Below are 21,280 nucleotides of genomic sequence, written 5' to 3'. Positions count from 1 at the left end.
TAGGCGCAATTTCAATCCGATGTAATATGTTGTTCTTGAGTTATCGTCTCCACAAAAAGTGTTGTACTTTTGCTTGATTGGCAGATTGTGATCCGCATTGACAGGTCTTAAAAACGGTACTGACCAGTGTTTGAGTAGGTTTGCCTATTGCGCGAAAATTAGTGGAGGTTGAATTCTTTACATTAGAACACGGTCGGCAAAGCGACAGTCCGGTAAAGAGTTAAGGCCCCTACTGAGTGTTTCATTTTGCTTCATAAGTATTGCACGTGTCGGTTTTCACCTCCAATGTTGCCGTGATTTAGGGAGCAAAACGAACACGGCGATAGCTGAAAGGTGTTTCTCGGTTACCTTGAAGTATCTAACATCGTCAAAGTGCTAATGGGCATCAATTTTGGAAATATTTTATCGCAGAAAAAAGAAAGGAAAGTTAAAACAAAAATACTCACAAGGTGTAAATGTCCGGCATCCATCTTGAAATGCAAGCAGCAGATGAGCGGGCGAAAGTCAGACGACAGGTTCGAGGCGTAATGCGGTTCAAAAACCCCATCACTTTTTTATCTCTCCGCACATCACAAAATGCCCTTTTTTATTTATGTTTTTCTTCTGTCTAGAGGGGTATGACTTGTTTTTATTAATCACAACTAAACGACATCATGGATCATGCTGCTGAATAGGAAACTATCAAACCATGTTTATCAGAAAATGGGGTTCTATTTTTCTTAATCCGCGGACTAACACGCACTTTAGTCTCAATGTTCTCTGAAAAAGTGTATGCGCGGTTCTGATTGGTCGAAAGTAAACAGGAATTTCTGGGGTTGGCTGGGATTGGCCAAGAAACACAATTTGCATATGGTATGTCGCATGCCTATGGAATTTGGATGACAATACTATTTGCATAATTCTTGGGGGGGGGGGGGACCCGAGTCAGAGGTCATAGCTTTGTATTGTATGTCATACCGATAACACGATGACAGTTTCATGACTGTGCTGTGATTGCATGCAATCGATCGTGCTGGTAAATTTTAATTCGGAAAGGACAAGCCGACATCTCAACAGCCAACAGTAGTGGGTCCCATGAGGGAGAGGGGAGGGTTCTATCTCATTGGAGGCACACAAAAGGTTTGGTCATTGTTCTTATTTGCAGATGTTTTCTTTACCCATACCATGGAGGTAATTAGATACCCGGCCATATCAGAATATCAAAGCCAAACGTTTTGCGACTTTCATGCTTTCGTTAAGACCATATGAATTTATTATCGGAGCTCTGTAGAGATGCTTTATTGATTGTAGATACTTGCCACGCATTTTACTTGCTTGGAAAAATTCGGCTTTATAATTATTTCAATATCAATTCGATGATATTTTACGATATCATTTGTAGAAAAAAATGGCACGGAAAACGAAAGTGGGAAAATCAGATTTATCTTCACAACCTTACCCCTCCCCCCCCCCCCGCCCCCGCCCCCGGCGAACGTATTTTCTGATTTGGTTTCCCATGTTTCCCACAGTACAGTAGTAGAGCCTGCGCTGCGCTGCGCGTGCGCCACCTGTTGTTCAGTATTTGATACATCCCTCGATCGCACCATTGATAGCGCATGCGGCACGTCGATCGTCGTGGTGGCAAGACTAACATTGTTTTCCCATGGAGCTACTGTATCAATTGTTTGGCTGTGGTTTACACACTGACTCATAGTTTTGGGCACAATAAGCATTTACAGGATAACTAGTTTAGTACTAGAAACCTTCGAAAGAATGTCAATTGCATCCTGAATTCATAACGTGCATCCTCGAGCTCGACCCTCCATAATCGATGCAGCTACTAACGCCGCCACATGGCATGGCCAACGCAAATCAAATGCAGGTGCGTAAGAAGATATGATCGCGTCGTTTTAGAGGGTCTGACGATGTCATCAGATAAGGTCAGTTAAAGGTTGAAAAAAAAACATGAATCTGGACGGAGAAACTGAACTCTCCATAGACTGAATGTGTGTAGTTAATTATGCAAATAAATTGCAATTTATCTCGTGATGACAATTGAAAAATCTGGAAAAAATGTTGCAACCTGAAGCAGAAGCCACTTCCAATTCCACGCTTGTGTACAATGTCTATGGAGACTAAGAACACTTTTAAAGTATTTCCTAACAAAATTGGAAATATTTCTCAGTCCCAGATTCATGTCTTTAACACTTATCATCATTTTTTTGTAACGAATGACCTTCACTGAATTGATATACATGTATAGAGAAAGAAGTAGCGTCAGGTTGCAACATTCTTTTTTCAAAAATCTGTGTGCACCATGTATGTGGGTACCATACCGCTTCCAGGTACAGCCGGTTAAATTTTCGTCTGGTGCATTGTCGTGGAAAGCAAGACGACTGTTTCATGCCTTACGCATTCACGCAGAAGGCACTCACAGTCTAACGCATGAAACAGTCAATTAGAACGCGTGTTGCGTAACATTCCCCAATATGGAGCGCGTGACCAGGCCTTTGTTGCTGTGTCTATAGCTGAGTTTATTTTATCCATGTCTAGACACGACAACAGGCGAATGACCGAAGACCCGATATATAGAAAGCACCCACTGATTGGTAAAAATCTAGAGGTCAACATGCGGTTGTCTTGCATAACTAATCAGGGCCGTATCATAAGTCCGACGCCTCATAGGTCCGACGCCTCATAAGTCCGAAATTTCGGACTAATGAGGCGTCGGACTTATGAGGCATAACATTTATTTATTCCGCCTCATAGGTCCGACGCATCGTAAGTACGACGCCTCATAAGCAAGGGTCGGATCCAGAACACAATTTTGGGGGGGGCCAAAAAAAAATTTTGGTCCCCCAAAAAAGTGGGTAAAAAAATTACGGCGTGGGGTTCGGGGCCCGCTTAATGGCCCCGACATTTTTTTGAATTCTAGATGCTCTGTGGTGCGATCTGAGGCAATTTCTGACCACTTTAACCAATGTTTTTTTGAGGAAAAGATGGTGGTGTACTCATTACCTGCCTTTATTGCGATGTCACATAAAAAAAAAAAATTGGTTTGGTTTTTTTGGGGGGGGGGGCCATGGCCCCCTTTGGCCCCCCCTGGATCCGCCCTTGCTCATAAGTCCGACAACGGAAAAACGAGGCGTTTAATTTGTCGGACCTACGAGGCGTCCGAGCTATGAGGCGTCCGAGCTATGAGGCGTCGGACTTATGAGGCGTCGGACCTATGAGGCGTCGGACTTACGGGTCTTTATTTGGTTAGGGGATACGATTTTGTCGGACTTATGAGGCGTCGGACCTATGAGGCGTCGGACTTATGAGCGGACCCCAACTAATCAGCGAATCTGTTCAAAAATTATAGAGCATGGCTTATATTGCCATGGTCTATTATATAGACTAGCACATACATGTACATTGTGTATTTGGCGCAGTAGAAACACCCCTATATCTGAGTGGAGCAACCCGCTATATCACATGCTTTGCCTCTTTTTTTTTTAATTTTGTGCGCGGACGTCCTTTTCAGCCTTGTTTTTATTTGTGTTTTTTCTTCATAGGTAATCCAAATCATTTATTTCATTGAAAAATACTCAAACGACTTCATGCTGTGTTAGAACACTCAAAGAAATATTTAGACTCTGATTTTTTTAACCAACAGACTTTGACTGATGTTATTTGACCCCTGAAAATTGGGAATCAGCCAAAGCAGTCCTGTATGGCGGTCGTGTGGAAAGGATGCAACCGTGTGGGATGGCCGTCACTACAAGCAGTCACTTCTTGGTAAGCCCAACGTGATCATTTAGCAAGTTGCCCCATTCATGGGGAGGGGGAGGGGTGGATTTTTTTGAGGGAGGGGAAATGGAGCAACTAGAAACTCTTCAGCCCTTTTCACACTAGAGCCTCTCAACCTGGGTTGAAATCAACCCTGGGCAAACCCAGTGCCGCCCTGGGTTGAGTTTTTTTATTTCAACCCCATGTTCAACCCCGCATTGTTTCACACTTGTTGCATGCAAATCAAGCTTATCAAAATCAGTTACTACTATTTGAACCCTGGCCAGAATTTCAACCCGGGTTGAAAATCTCAACCCTGGTCAGGAGCAGGGTTGAGTTCAACCCGGGGCAAAATCAATATGGGGATTGACGCATGGTTGAAATTCTTTAAGTGTGAAACGATGCATGTTTTCAACCCTACGTCAACCTTGAGATTTGTCTCGTGTGAAAAGGGCTTCACTTTAATAGAGAGAAACCATAGTCGCAAGCCTACTTCTGGACCCCTTTCCCGCAAGACGAATGAAAATCCACTTTGTTCACCAAGCTAGCTGGCATGTTTAGAATAAACAATAACTACAAATGTGTTTTGAACTCATTACAAGTGTCCCCAAATAGGGTAAAGTCACAGAGTTTCTTGGGTGTCCTTTAAGAAATATGCCTTCAGAAACCACGTATGTGGATACAGTGGGGACCAGCCATGTTTGTCCTTGTTTACCATTCCTATCAAGATGGTTAAAAGAGAAAACATGTCACAGTGAAGCCATTTTTGGTGAGGGAAGTGGCCCAAAACATTATTTTATCTGTTTTCCACAAATTTAGCACCAGAAATTACAGTTGTTTAAGCTGGAAGACACATACCAGCTGTACAAATAAGAGTTTCGGATGTCCTAAGGTTTAGTTCAACAAAATAATATTTGAAAGATATCATACAATTGTGCTAATAAATAGCCTTATCCCAAGGACTAAAATGAATGAATGACTGCATTTATTTGTGCTCATTTCAAAACCTCAGAATTTACAGGTAAATTTGAATAAAATTAATAACTTTAGAGTTTGAAAAGTTTCATGAAAATTAATAATTCTTTGTTGAAACTAAAAATTGCAGTGACAGGGATGATTTTTTTCATTAATTTCAAGTTGAAATGGCAACCAAATAGGTAAAGCAATGAAAACAGAGGTCTGGAATTTAATTCTTGAAAAGGCAAGGAAATTTCAAGGAGGCAGTCAGGCCAAAATCAAGGCAACAGAGGCCATAGCTTCCTGACATTCAATACCATTGATTTGAAGACTTGTTAAAATGAATGGCAACCTTTCAAAGAATTTTTAACCTTCAACAAAAAATAATATAAATTTTCATGAAGGTAATCTCTGCGAATAAACAGGTAAGCAAATTAATAGGATAATTATATTTGCTAATCTTTAGCAGACATTTTGATGATTAAATGATCATCAACATCAGTGTTTCATTGATATAAGTGCAAATTATTTGATATGTACAAAGCTTAATAACAATAAACATAATTTCTATGAAAAACTACAAAACAAAAAACTACCAAAAGCTTCCTTTTTTTAGAAACTGAGTAAATATTAAAAGACTAATTTTTAAAGTAAACTCGATTAACTTTCATAGTGATGTGTATGCTCAGAGGTACGTTGTGCATAGGATCATTTGCTTTTTGCAGTTTTTTTCCCCAAAGCAACAAAAGTGCTCAATATTTCAAGCACAGTGCATAACAAGCATTCTGTTCAAGTCTTAGCTGAGTGGCTACTATACATTTTGGAGAAAACAGAGAAAACATAATGCACAAGTCTTTGGATCTCAAAACTGGATTCTGTAGGCACCCCATTTTGAAACCACCTTCAATGTTTGTTTTCTGACAATACTATTTCAGGTGGAATTATTTCACAGGGTATTTGTTACCAGTCCTATCTTCACTTTGAGGTTTCTGTCATTAAATCGGTAGGTACATGTACTTATCTGGGTAATTGCAAATGATGCTACGTGGCTTTAAAAAGTGAAGTTAACAGAAAAACAGAATAATTAGAATTGTACAGGCTATAATTTCTATTATCAGAAAATGTAATGTAGAGATAGCACAGTATACAATGAGTAGATGTATGTTCTATTAGGAACAATTTTAAGAATATACATAAGGCCCCTGAAAAAAGAATAGTTCTGCTTCTGGTTACCCGACCGACCCTATTTTTAGGCTGCGACCCTAAAAATGTTATTGTGCAATTCCAAAAAAAAAAAAATGATTTATAAAAATAAAATCTTGTTGTCTTTTCTGTCTTCACAGAGTAACTCTCAACAACCCTTTAGCATCAAAAAATGCTTGTATTTATTTGTTTTCTTACTTACATTCGGTTTTTTTTCAAAAGAAACCTCTGTTATTTTTACAAATCGATATAACTACTTCCCAATTCGATGTCACGGTGACTATAATCACATGGCATAACTGGTTCCCGCCGCGCCGCGCAGGGGCCAATTTAGAAGACTTGATGAAAATGCGGTAAGCAGTCCATAGCTCTGCAAACTAGCGCTAGCTGTGCAGGCCGACGCACTGTCAACTGGATGGATTCGACATCGTAAAAATGCCAAGAAAACACCGTGGAGAAAGAAATTTTTTGCAAATTAATTCACACAATTGATCTAGCTTGTCTGTGTATGTATTTTTCGTGTTCAAAAGTTCATTTTGAGATCGCACTACTCCTATTTTGAGTGATACCGGTACATGCTGCGTGTTTCCCTAAATTTTTGACTGTGCAAACGTGGTCTGTTGGCCGCTCGCCACACATGCACAGTGCATCACACACCTCGGAGTTTTGGCCAGCTCCTCATCTTGACTAGCGTTGTGCATGTGGTGCGAACGACCTTAATGTTCCATTATTTTTTTAGAATTATCGAACGTTAATATATTGACAATAATTTAAGGTAGGTTTTATTCACTTTTTGTTGTCATTTCGTGTCTAGCTTTCGTAGTGCAATGGAAATAGTTCAAGCTAAAACTTCGCATATAATTGAATACCCCATTCAATCTGCATAAAAAAAACTCTGACCAACTGACCCTTTTTTTGAAAGGCATGTAATCGGAAGCAGAACTATTTTTTTTTTGGCCTAAAGGGAGTTTACAAAGTCTTGTTGTGACTACTAAGATCTACATATGCTTAAAAGTCTTCTTGAACAGTTAATTTTTACAATATCACTGATACTTTGCAAGCAAATGTAATTTTTTTTGCTGAAATCCAAACAAGAAGTGATGATTGTTTTTTCATTTCCAAGTTTTTTGAAATGGCAATCAAAAAGTGCAAAACAACGAAAACAGAGGTGTGCAATTAAATTCTTGAAAAGATGAGGAAATCTGTTTGGTTTAGAAGGAAAAACCTTGGATTAGAAATTTGCTATTTGTGTGGGACCTTTTCAAGCTGGCAATCCGGCCGAAAATCAAAGCAACTTCGGCTGTTAAGCTTTCTGAAATTCAGCTTCAATCGAATTGATTTCTAATCATTCAAACTGAAGGGATATTTGACAATCTGAGAAAAAATGTAAACAAAATTTCAAATCAAGATAAAAATGTTCCTTATTTACATCAGTCTCAATTCTGTGAAATTAAGACAGAAAACCAAATTAATTTTCACTCATCTTTAGCAAACAATTCAATGGGAAAATTATCTTCAATATATAGGTAAGCGTATGGTAAATTCAAATGCGTAAATAGAAACTGCAAAAAGTAATATAAAAATTGAGTAAATAAAGGCTTATTGAACAGTAATCTGAGTATTAACTATCATGGTGAGCATACATGTTCATGCTTAAAATGAATTTAAACAACATGTATTTCACAAAATACTTGTAGTATGGTTGCATCTCAAGGATGAAGTGCTTGTAAAACTGTCACAAAAGTTCTATAAACAAAAGTACAATACACAATGGATTACATGTAAATATTCCATTAGGAACAAATTTCAGAATCTCAGGGAGTTTACAAAATTTTGGCTTTGTCTGCAGCTTTGGCTTCTACTATTAAAAGCCTCTGATAAGGTCAAGAACGCTGTCAACACAATTCTCCATCTGTGAATGAAGATCTGAAACCACATTAATAGAATGAGCTTTTGTCACTCATCTTTAGGATGCATTTGGACAACTCACTTTACTTGGAAGAGTATTTTTTTATTAATTAAATAGGCAGATGCCAACAGCAAAAAAAGTAACAAAAAACCAACTGAGTGAATAAAGGCTTATCTTGAACACTAATATCTGCGTATTTGAACTGAGTAATGCATTATCTTGAACATTAATCCTAACACTAAATTGAACTGAGTAATGCATTTGTAAAGTTAGAGTTATTCAAAACAAATGTTAAGAATGTTTGAATCTCAAGAACGAAATGATCCTAAACATTTCTCAAATCTTTGTTATAAAAGATAGCAGAATATTTACAGCACCTTCCATCAGGAACAATTTAAGAATCTTAATTGTGTTTATGAAATCTTGGTTTTGTCCCTGGCTTTGACTTCGGGTTTCATGATTTTTGTCCCCTGATGTAACTCCAGTACAATATTGGTCCATTTTCTTCTTTAGAGACACCAAATCCTGTCACACAAGGCCAATGGATGGTTGGTGCATTTTCACTGGGTTTGAATGTGGTAGGATTCTTAGGAATTTAGTGCCAGAGATGAAGCAGAAGCCGCAACGAAGCCAGGGTTTCATAAACACCACAGAAAGTTGGTAAGTATTGGGTAGATTTATGGCAATCCATGTACTGGGTGAGGGAGGGGTGTTGGGTCGAGGAGGCGGGGACATTACATTCAAACTCCTCAACACCCACTAAACTCCCCTCTCCTTTCAAATTTACCATTTAATTCAGATTCCAGTCATCATACATGTAAGATTAAAACAAATTATCCCAATCAAATCAAATGTAACTAGTCAATACACTGTTTATATAAGACTTTGTTTAGTAACAAAATGTAATTGATGCACTGTTTATTTAACAATTTGTATAGTACATGTAAAATGGTTCACATCAGAGGGATCTGGCAGTTTGGCTTTTTGAGGAGAGATGTGATATGAGTGGGACATGAATGTTGATTGGTGCTGTAATGACTGGACAATTTCATCCTCAACATTTGCTGTTGAGATGATGATGATGATTGCTAGTCAATGTCATGTTGGATGACATCACACCTTGTGATACATCTTGATTGAGTGTCCGTTAGCCACTGCCAGCTGGCCCTGTGATGTGAATGTCATTCCACATGGGTTATACAGATCCTGAGCCAGGCATTCAAGAAACCTGCCATCTAGGTCATAGTGGTGAATATGACCAGTGTCAGACACACCTTGGTCCACTGCAAGGTAGATGCCTGAGCTGTCAGAACATACACCACGGCAGTACCCCACTGGCTTACCATTAATGGTTGGATTGATAGTGCCATTTGTTGTACCTTTGCTATCTGCTATTTTCACTTTCTTTGTGTCACCTCCACTGACCACAACTCTATCAGTGTCGTCATCAACAGCCAGGTAGTGAGGTGGAGTCTGCACTGGTATGGTGTGTAGGATCTCACCATCAGTGGCTTTGTGTTCAGTCCACACCATATTGATGGCGTCGCCTACTAAGATGCTATTCTTTGTTACTGCTAGACCCCTTAGTTTCATTTCTGTCTTGTCTACCTGATGCTTGAGCATCGTTGGGAACTGCTTAACAAGAGTGTTGTCTTTCATGTTGAACACCTTGACATACTTGCTTCCATATTCCAACACAAGCAAGCGTTGCTCAGGATTGTGGATGGCTGCAACTGCCACTGGACCTGTGTGTAAAGAAGAACTCAAATGTAACATATGCACAGTATATAAATGCACTGTCACTATTCTGAGTCCCCATGAAATGTAAATACATATTATGATAACCGACCTATAATAATGAATACATGGCGTGCCTTAAAGCCCGGTCATGTAGAATGAATAGGCCTACATGAACATTGTGCAGTCTTCAACCACCATACATGTATAATTTTGAATAAGTGCAACGTCTTGAAGATACAGTTTTGCAAAGTCTTTTATAAAGTTGATGCACTTTATGTGCTATTCTCATTGTTCAAACATCAAAATAGATAAGTGATATATTTACCCTCGTTGGTATTTTTATTAGCAATAATAAGGTTGTTCAATTTTCAAATGAAGCATGAATTGAACAACATAAACCCCATTTTTAGTCATCAAATAATTGTATAATAACAAACTGTATAATAACAATTTAGTTCTTGCAAACTTTAAGACACCTTTCACAAAATGTTCCAAGATTGTTGCTTACATCATAAACTAACAACTGGAAAAAAAAAGAAACTTGAATCATATTTTTTTTTTGTAATTTAACTTTCAAAGGTCATTTCATAACGCATTTTTTCTGTGCTTCATGGTATGATTTTGGTTTTATTTTATGAAATGGAGGCTATTTTGGATGTACAATTTGGCTTTGTATTTGCTATAGTTTTGGAGTACAAGTATCGGTTCGGAGGTCATGCTAATTAGTCAAAAGTTTGTTGACCTGTATCTCAGAATCTGACAAGCCAAACTACAAAAAAAATCAGTTTTGAGGGTTTCTCATACAGGCCAATCATCACACCAAATCGTTTCAACCTGTGAGGGTCGGGCCCAAAATCGTGTTGAATTGACACAGAATGACACATTTTTGAGAGTCAAAATTTTGACCCCCAAAATTTGTTCTGGCAAGAATAACAAAAACGGCCAATTTGTCAAGGATGGTTTTGTAGACGTTTATATCCTATTTTTAAATGCTCTTTGTAGCCCAATTGGGTGCTTTCCAGGAGTTAGTGTTCCTCTAGATCACTTTTAATTTGATATGGTGGTGTAATTGTATGATGTCACCATTTTTGTCAGGTTTTTGTACAACAGTGCATGTTTATACAAAGTTTTTTCTTCAAACCTTGACTTGTTATGGAGTAAATCCATTTTTTAAAACTCTTCCTGCTTCCTGCAGTATTTTGAATTCAAATTTGACCGTTAACCCTGGAAGGTCAAGTGACTTCACGTACACGACAAGAAATGTTCATCAACATCAGCGCATGGTCTATCAGATCACCAAGTGTGAACATGAAATTCATGCAGCATTATTACCCAGAAAAAAGCAAAACCGCAACACAAACAATAAAGAAGAACAAAGACCAAACCAAAGGGTGATCTTGATGGGGGCTCAGCCCCATCACCCACTAATACAATGGAGAGGGATCACGCCTTGAACATTCTACTCACAGGGCAGATTGGTTTGTTTGCAAAGCAACCTAAAAGCAACCCGTCTCTGTTCTGAAGGTTACACCCCCCCATTCCCCCCAAAATATAAACAAATAAAAAGGGTTTCTTCCAAACAACTCAAATCAGTAATGAAATAAATAGAAGTTTTGTTGAAAATTTGTTGAACTTTTGTTGAAGTTTTGTTTGATTTATTTTTCTGTGTGTGTCCTGTGTGGGATTTTTTTCTTAAACTCGTGTGTAAGCATGCATGTATAAAAAAACAATTCAACATTTGTCACCAGAACAAAACCTAATTTGTTGGAAAGCAGTGCCAGCACATCAATTCCTTGCCAGTATTTCATTGGTTTTCATTCTCAGTTGTCAGATCTGCATGTGCACATGGAAGACTGACAATCATGAAAGTATGTGTTGATGAACATGTGCATGTGTGTGTCCTGTGTGGGATTTTTTTCTTAAACTCGTGTGTAAGCATGCATGTATAAAAAAAACAATTCAACATTTGTCACCAGAACAAAACCTAATTTGTTCGAAAGCAGTGCCAGCACATCAATTCCTTGCCAGTATTTCATTGGTTTTCATTCTCAGTTGTCAGATCTGCATGTGCACATGGAAGACTGACAATCATGAAAGTTTGTGTTGATGAACATGTGCATGAAAGAAACTTACCTTGTAGGGGAATGGTTCCCTTTTGTTGTCCCTCATTGCTGCAGATGACCACTCGGTTGTTCCTATAGTCTGCCACAGCAATCTCACCAGGACGAGTAGCAGTAATACCTACAGCCCCATTGAACTCTCCTGGACCACTTCCTCTTTACCAATCTCACAACACATCTCCCACTTGACTGCTTCCACCTCAAGCTTGCCCAGATTGATGTCACCAGTCCTCTGACCCAGGGTGAAGCTCAGATATGAAAGCTTGGGTTCAATCTGGGGAGGATTTTGACTCTTGAGTGATTTCAAGTCTTTGCTGATGATAGGATAGAGGGAAAGCAAATCAGTGTCTGATGCAGTGTTTATGACATCCTGAGCTGTACTGAAGGAATGTTGTTTACTTTGTAGCATCATTGTCACTGTTTCCTGATGCTTATCGTATGTTTTGTTGCGATCCTGCTGGAGTTGTTTGATTTCTTCAATCATCTTTGTCTCTTGAGTTGTTATCTCAGCTCTCATTTTATCCGCTTTGTCTTTCACATCTTTCACTGTCTTTGTGACATTCTGTGTAAACTTCTGCTTAGCTTGTGATGAAGTGGTCAAAGCTTGTTCAAGTCTTTTGATGCCTGTGGTGAAGTCTGGAAACGTATCTTTCAGTGACTGTTTGTATTTGCGAGAAGCCTCTCCAGAGTCAATGTAGTGATGCTCTGGTTTACAGTGGTCTACTACAGTACAATCTCGGCAGATTAACTCTTCACATGTCTCACAGTAAAAGTGTTTCACTTCCCCCTTGTGTTTGTGGCATTTAGACTCATCTTCTTCTAGTGTTTTTTTCACTGTTACCTTCCCCTGACGAATGTCCTTCAAAGTAGCCACTGTGTGGTTTGATGTAGCAGCAAATCGCAAGTGTGTCTTGCGACAGTTTGGGCAGATATTCTGCGCACAGTCCAGACAACGATGCATTGCCTCATTTCCCTCATCACAAATCTCACATATGACCTTTGTGTTTTCTAAACAGGCCACCTTTTCTTGGAGTGAGACCTCCTCAACTATTCCCATCAAATGGAAATTTGTTTTCAGGCCTTGAATGCCTGTCTCTGGAAGTACCGTCTCCCGTCTACATACAGGGCAAAGAATCTTAGGCTGACCTGCATACCTGCTAGTGTAGTATTTCTCCAGACATGTCTCGCAAAAACTGTGTTGGCAGTCCAGCACCTTGGGCCGTTTGTATGTCTCCTGACAGATGTCACAGGCAAGATGGTTACTTATTTTCTCAAGAGCTGTAGCCATTTTTATCTGTATTTAAATAGTATTTAAAAAGAAAATGGAAGGGTTGCTATAAGAGCAATGAAAAAAACTTGAGCAAAACACGTGCCTTCTATGTACATTAAAGATGTACATGTCCATCTGAGTTACATGTATAACGTTTCTTGTGAATTGCTGTTTTGAAGCCAGACAAAAGATATCCACTTTTGAACGAGACATCAAATAAAAAATCTCTCTTTTATTTCCTTTTGGAATTCCTGTTCAAGTTTTGAAGAGCACTGAGAGTACATCTTTTATTCTCTTCTGAAATGATTTCAGATGTTGAAAAGGACAAAAGTATCCAAGTCATAATCACCATAGTGTTTTTCCATTTTTATTACTGAATAAGTTTTGTTGGAACATTAGGCCTACTTGTGCGTACACTTCACATTCTAAAGTCTGAAAGCAAACTGTGATTCCTACACTTGTAAGCTAGCTTTTAACCTCATTCAAAGTAACTGACAATACATGTATGTTCTTACCTCTTTTAAATTCCCAGTCAAATCACTTAAAGACAAAGCTTTCCAATTTGATGTAGAGAGCACAAACAGTTAAAGCTTTTGATGGGGCGGATCTAGTAAAGATGGCACTGGGCAAACACAGCATCATCATCAAGTCGAGTGACATGGTTTATATATAGAACTTGGGATTTTTGTTTTGCTGCATACACGTACAAACGTGTACGTCACACACATACAGTCTGTATATCTGCTTATCTGTGTACATATTTACTTGACACTTGAGTTTTGGACCTTAGATAGGTTCATGCATTCTATCTACATGCATACCGTAGATGGGTTGAATGCACATGCATACATGCTGCACTTTGTTAAATTTCAATCGCATACACCTCACCATACATTTAATTCCTCTTGATTTATTTTCAACCATCAAATAAAATAAGCTGTAAAAATATTTTCATTAAATCTTTCATATTTCACACACGAAAAGTTTCTATTATCTTGTGCTATAAATACTGATAAAGAATTTTCAGTCTATTTGAAGTTATCATTTTGATCAACCCAAAAAGTTTAAACTTTGTGTAAAAATTGTCCATGCAAATAAAACATATATGTGCTACTAGGGGAAGTACATTTGGGTGTAATAGAGTACACTGAGGACAATAAACAACATAATTGACTGTACATAAAAGGACACTATGTCCTCAGTTGGAAACCATCACAAATCAAATGAGAGGAGTTGGGTCATTCTATAAATTTGGGGTCCAAAGTGTGACATTTTTCCTGTCCCTGTTACCTTGGTACTTTGTAATTTGCCATTCAAGCATCATTAAGAATGACTTCAAATGATTGTTTATTTGTTGGGTAGGTAGTTTGCTATTACTCTTGGAGGATGACTGCATTAAGGAGTGCATCAGAATTATACAATCATAGATGTCAGATGTAACAGGGACGGGAAAAAAAGTGGACCCCAAATTTATAGAATGACCCTGTTGCCAAAAGACACCCAAACAAAAGCCATCAGAAGGACAGTGGGAAGTCCTCAATCTACACAAACCTTTGTGGGAGTGTGAAAAGTGCAGAGTTTTAGAGGAGGGGAACCAACATAACGTTGAAACAGTGTATCTATTAATTCGTATATATTTAAGAATGCTGTAACCATGGTTACATAATCTGTCATCCTGTCTGGCTTGTTTCCAGGGTGTGAAGGGCATCACCTCAAACTCCTTTGACAACAAGATGAGACAACTCAAAGAACATGGTCAGGTTCTTGGCAGGATTCATCCTGGGTTCTATGACATCAGGAAGAGATTGAAGGAAGATCTTGAGAGAATGTTGGCTGAGAGACGATGAGGAGTCAAGAAGATGACGGCCGGTAAACGTCTCAAGTCAAGTAAGAATGAAAGTTGTCTGGAAATAATCCTACATGTACTTAATGTTTGGGATTTGTTTTTATACTTACAGAGCTTTACAAGAACATGACACATGATGTCACATACTAATGGTGTTTGTGTTCCTCCTTGAAACAGTTTCCAGGAACCTAAGCAATTATTTTGGGAATTATGACTTGTCATGTTTTTTTCTAAAGTAGAATTGAGACCTCATCGCTCTCAAACCTCATCTTTGTACTTTCTTGTTGACCCCTGGTTCAATTCTGAGATGTGATCTCAATCATCAGCGGGGGAATTTAGTTGCTTTTGTTTCAGATCCTGCTATAAATTAGCAACCTAGAGGGAGTGAATAACCACAAAAAAGACCTTAAATTCTTCAGGAACATTGCCATGGTAACAGCTCATGGGCGATTCTCCAGAAATTGAAACTAAATTAATTGTTTTGGGGAACACAAGTTTTTATGTGATGTAATACAAATGATTATTGTTCATCTAAAGTGTTGCAAGTAAGTCAAGATGCAAATTTCTTAAGATGTTTCATAAGTTTGTCTTTTTGTGCATAAATTAGCATAATTTTAATAATAAAATGTCACATACATGACCACAGAACGATTCCCATTTAGTATTATCAAAGCATATCGTAGGTGTACATTGTTTATGCATTCTGTAAATCACATAAGACTAGTCTTATACTCCCAAATAAGTATGGATGTGTGTCTTTAGAACTTTGGACAAAACCGTGAATTTCCGGTATGGGCCAGATAACATTTTTACGTCTGATGTCACACACTCTACCAATCTTTGATGACCCCTCCTCATATTCTGACACAATTTGTGAAAGTAGAAACTATAGTCTGAGGTAGAGAGTAAAAAGTACCAACCTGATGAATAAGTGAAAGTAATAAGTCAAATGTAGTTAACAATGAGAAATCAGACAAGCCCAATTTTATGACACATATAGTGACCAAAGAATGGCCCTCGTGCTTTTTTTTTACCATTTTGGGTCAATTTCAGAGCCACCAAAATACAATTTGTTTTCTGTGTAAAAACCTCCTAACACTTTTTCAATTCACACTTGCTCCCCCTCCCTATCAATCCCTTCAAACACACTTCATGCGCTATACCTACCTGCATCATCTCTTCCATCTTAACCCCCCCCCCAACCCACCACGCCCACCCTTAGGTAGATCCTTACCCACCACAACATCCCATCATCCCTTCATCTGATGCGGGGAAAGTGCAATACAGGTTTAAAATACACTTCTCTTTGGATTTCCTCTTTTTATACTTCCCATGTGTGCCATTAAAATAGAAAAACACTCCTCAAAGTCTTGGAAGGATTTAAAGTTCTCTGATTTGTGTGACTTCCCAATTTTTATTAGACAGCACTTTCACTTGGTGTATCTGCAAACTTTCTCCTATAGTTGTATATTCACAGCTACACAACGCCTCAAAAATGACAAAAGTCTACCAAATTATGTCTATCATTAATGGCATACATATATGTTTCTCATTAGTTTGGAGGTTTAATTCTTATAAATTCAGTTTCATTTTCGGCAGCTCGCCCATATTCCATGGAGCCTCGCTTTGCTCACCAACCACCACGCCCAGTCCGGTCACCGTGGCAACTGAACAGCCTCAGGCCCCGCCTCCTGCAGCCATTAGTCAGATCGTCGCTTACCAATTCCAATCAGCAATGAGCATAGTCGAGGGCAACGCAAGACACCTGTCAGCTTTGTTGTTGTACCTGTCAGTGATCTGGGTTACCCTGTTGGTTCACCAGGGAGTAGCATCTGGGCTTATACACCAGGTAGTAGCATCTGGGCTTATACACCAGGTAAGCTCAGTTTTCATTTACCACACACTTTCTTTAGATGCATGAAAACTGACTATATCTGGAGCATCAAGATAATAGGAGTGTGAAATAGTCTCATATTTTCTTGGCTCGTTACTTACAGATCCTAATTGAAGAACTTAGCTAAAAGATCCTTGTTGATAACAAAATGTTGTAAGATCAACTCAGAATGATACAATAACATTTAAGTTCAGGCCATAAAAATATAATTTAAAAATAGACGACTGTGATTTCTAAACCCAATGGACATAAAGGACATGTTGATTAGCAAAATATTAGTTGTCATATTTTCCTTATTAATGGCAGATTTTAATAAAGATTTTGTTTATTCTGAATTTTTCCCCAGGGAGCAGCGGTGACTGGATCCCAAGTAGCAACTTAGAGGACATACCAGGCACAGCAGCTAACAGGATGCCCAACTTCCCCCATCAAGACACTGTCAAGAGAGGATGGCTACCTAATGAACAAGTAAGCATCTCGCCCCTCCACCACCCACACTGAATCAGCATGAGTTCAGGACTTGAAAACAGTCTACACTCAATTATGAAGGAAGGGAGCGTCATCATCAATAGAGGGCGCTGTGGCATTTTTAAGTGTTGGGGATCTGATGAAAAGGTGAAACCATTGACCTTGTCATGCTGCTATGAAGACTTGCAGACTGGTCCAAGAAATCTGGAATTTATGTGGTGGCTGGAATCCACTCATGTCAACGACACCACGAAGTAACACTCTACCATGTTAAACCATATTTTTTTCGATTTTCATCAAGGCCATTACGTGAACAGCCCTTTAGAAAACCTAGATGGATTCACACATACTTTTCAACCCCAGTGGGGAGTCCTTGAGTAAACACACTTCACCCATGTCCAGCAAGATAATCCCCCTAATCACTTAAATAAACAACCTCCTGTGGACAACACAGCTGGCTGGGTGAGTGTTGGAACTACCATATGACCACATGGACATGTACATGTACATGTACATACACTGTATGTGCATCTGTATGTAATAATCGTTCTCTGTCATTACTTTATGGAATTTAACCGTTCAAAAAAGAAAACAAAATAACATTTCACACACGTAAATAATAAGATATTTATATGAATTGATATCAAGGTATTTAGTTGCAAAATTGTAAGCTGAATCCTTCAGGCAGGATCTCTTATCACACTCATTATAGGATTAGTGGTGATAACAATCTTAATCCCCTGGGGCACACATGCACTCTCCCTTTAGAAAAGCTCCAAAAGTATGCGTGAGGACCCGACCAGTTGGTAGGTTTGGTCGGGTCGGCTCCTAAAGAGCTGGATCCGTCATGCTACCATTGCACGAAGTTTCAAAGCTTCAAGAGCTTTACTTCAATAATTACGCCTAGTATCCATGGCAACTTTTGCGCAAAAGTGACAATTTTCGTTTTCAGGAAGTAATACTCAAATTCCATTTACCATTGCAATGCATGGCACACACTCTGCTCATAAGTGAGCAAAAACGTTTTCACGAAGTAACACTCTTCTTGTAATAAGTTGTATGAGCGCGCGCGCGCTGACCTGAAGTTGCACTTTCCACGTGTTATACACATTGAAGAGTGTTACTTCGTGAAAATGAAAATTTACAGTTTCACAGCTTTTTCGATTTCACGAACTAACACTCATCTTTTTTCTCTTATTTCTTGTATATTTAATACACAAACGGGTGAAAAACAGCAGATTTAATAAATTCAATTCATCAAGTGTCCACAACGAGAAACCAACTGAAAATACTCTGTCGTTTTGATGCAAAGTGTTGTTTTAGAAGGCGTTCAACTTTAGTTGCCGTTTTCTCTGATTGCTAGTTTTTACTGGTATGTAGATGGGTGTTACTTCATGGTGTTGCTGACAAATAATTGTCTGCCTATTTATGTGTCAAACAAAGGTAGTCCAAACATAATAAGTGAATTAATTTTGTCTTTGCTGAAATTTGTAGAAAATTTAAGTCACACATCAAGCTAATGCCACAGTGGTCCATTTTTGTTGTATGGTTCATCTGAGTTATGGGATTATGTTGGATTTAGGAGACTTTACTTTGTGGGTTTCCTTGGGATTGAGGGTTCCAAGTGGAATAACACTGTTTTGAAGTTTGCTGAAATTGCATCCAAATAGGTAAAACAATGAAAACAGAGGTCTGGAATTGAATTCTTGAAAAGGCAAGGAAATTTCAAGGAGGCAGTGAGGCAAAAAGCAAGGCAATGGAGGCCATAGCTTCCTGAAATTCAATATCATTGATTTGAACATTTGTTACAATGAGTGGCAACCTTTCACACTTGAAGAATTTTTAACCTTCGAAGAGAAATAATAAAAATTTCAATCAAGATAATCCCTTGTGAGTAAAGTTTACACAAGTCTTTATTCTGTGAATTCAGACAGGAAACCAAATTAATAGGATAAGTATTTGTGCTCATCTTTAGCAGACATTGTGATGATTAAATGATCATCCACATTAGTGTTTCATTGATATAAATGCAAATGTACAAAGCTTGTAAATAATGACAATAAACATGATTTCTATGAAAAACTACAAAAATGAAACAGAAATACAGAATAATTAAAATTGTACAGGCTGTAATTTCTATTATCAGAAAATGTAATGTAGAGATAGCACAGTATACAATGAGTAGATGTATGTTCTATTAGGAACAAATTGAAGAATATACATAAAAGGGAGTTTACAAAGTCTTGTTGTGACTATTAAAGATCTACATACAGTGGTGAATTGTTAAATGCTTTAAAAGTCTACTGGAACATTAAATTTTTACATTGAAATTGATACATTGCAGACAAATTCATATTTTTTTTTGCTGAAACCAAAACTAAAAACCAGTGATGATTTTTTTTTCATTTTCAAGTTTTCTGAAATGGCAACCAAAATGCAAAACAATGAAAACGGATCGTGTGCAATGAAAGTCTTGAAAAGACGAGGAAATCTGTTTGGTTTGTGAGGAAAATACTTGGAATAGAAATTTGCTATTTGTGTGGGACCTTTTCAAGGTGGCCGTCAGGCCAAAATCAAGGCAAGGCTGAGACCGTATAGCTTTCTGAAAATTCAGCTTCAGTCGAGCTGATTTTTGATCATTCAAACTGAAGGGATATTCAGTTAGGAAAAATGTTAACAAAATTTCAAATCAAGATAAAAACATTCATTATAAACATGGTCTTCATTCTGTGAATTAAGACAGGAAACCAAATTAATTTTCACTCATCTGTAGCAAACATTTCAATGAGTAAATTATCTTCAATATACATGTAAGCGTATTGTAAATTCAAAGGCGTAAAACAGGAACTGCAAAAAGTTACATAAAAACTGAGTAAATAAAGGCTTATTGAACAGTAATCTGAGTAATAACTATCATGGTGATGCGTATGCTAAAAATGAATTCAAACAATACTATTTCACAAAATACTTGTAGTATGGTTACATCTCAAGGATGAAGTGGTTGTAAAACTGTCTCAACATTTCTGTTATCAAAAGTACAATATATAATGGACTACATGTACTATGTAGATTTCATTAGGAAACATTTCAGAATCTCAGGGAGTTTACAAAATCTTGGCTTTGTCTCCAGCTTTGGCTTCTACTACATGTACATTGTACCTCTGATGAGGTCAAGATATAAACCTCATGAACACTGTCAACACAATTCTCCATTCTGTGAATGAAGATCTGAAACCACATTAATAGAAGGAGCTTTGTCACTCATCTTTAGGACGCATTTGGACAAGTCAATTTACTTGAAGAGTAGTGTCTTATTAATTAAATAGGCAGATGCCAACAGCAAGAAACAAAAAATTAACCTGAGTGAATTTTAAACACTAATCCTAACACTAAATTGAACTGAGTAATGCATTTGTAAAGTTGTGATTACTCAAAATAAACTTTAAGAATGTTGCATCTCAAGAACGAAATGATCCTAAACATTTCTCAAATCTTTGTTATGAAAGATAGCAGAATATATACAGCAAGTTCCACCAGGAACAATTTAACAGTCGTAATTGTGTTTATGAAATCTTGGCTTCGTCCCTGGCTTTGGCCTCAGGCTGCATGATTTTTGTCCCCTGATGTAACTCCAGTACAATATTGGTCCATTTTCTTCTTTAGAGACACCAAATCCTGTCACACAAGGCCAATGGATGATTGGTGCATCTTCACTGAGTTTGAATGTGGTAGGATTCTTAGGAATCTAGAGCCAGAGATGAAGCGGAGGCCACAACAAAGCCGGGGTTTCATAAACACCATAGAAAGTTGGTAAGTATTGGATAGATTGATGGCGATCCATGTACTGAGTGAGGGAGGGGTGTTGGGTTGAGGAGGCGGGGGTCATTACATTCGAACACCTCAACACCCACTAAACTCCCCTCTCCTTTCAAATTTACCATTTAATTTAGACAAAGATAACAGATTCCAGTCATCATATATATGTAAGATTAAAACAAATTGTCCCCCAATCAAATCAAATGTAACTGTAGTCAATACACTGTTTATATAAGACTTTGAATAGTAACAAAATGTAATTGATACACTGTTTATTTAAGAAGTTGTATGGTAAAATGGTTCACAT

General features: G+C 38.0%; 1 long non-coding RNA gene and 1 pseudogene across 3 annotated transcripts; one reads left to right on the top strand and one right to left on the bottom strand.

The window, feature by feature from the left end:
- Nucleotides 1-1,573: 1,573 nt before the first annotated feature.
- LOC119732944 lies at nt 1,574-20,969 on the top strand. 3 transcript variants are annotated; one of them, XR_005271651.1, is made up of 7 exons: nt 1,574-1,919; nt 3,638-3,759; nt 8,333-8,479; nt 14,644-14,836; nt 16,380-16,644; nt 17,036-17,157; nt 20,821-20,969. It is a non-coding gene; the product is annotated as an uncharacterized LOC119732944 (long non-coding RNA). The 3 variants fall into 3 exon arrangements; XR_005271650.1 differs by having other exon boundaries at nt 1,574-1,861; nt 16,395-16,644; nt 20,821-20,966; XR_005271649.1 differs by having other exon boundaries at nt 16,395-16,644; nt 20,821-20,965.
- Nucleotides 8,501-13,081, bottom strand: LOC119732943 (annotated as a pseudogene).
- Nucleotides 20,970-21,280: the final 311 nt, after the last annotated feature.

Source organism: Patiria miniata, unplaced genomic scaffold, assembly GCF_015706575.1.
Source record: "Patiria miniata isolate m_02_andy unplaced genomic scaffold, ASM1570657v1 HiC_scaffold_25, whole genome shotgun sequence".
Classification (NCBI taxonomy): Eukaryota; Metazoa; Echinodermata; class Asteroidea; order Valvatida; family Asterinidae; genus Patiria; species Patiria miniata.
This window is presented reverse-complemented; position numbering and strand designations above follow the sequence as displayed.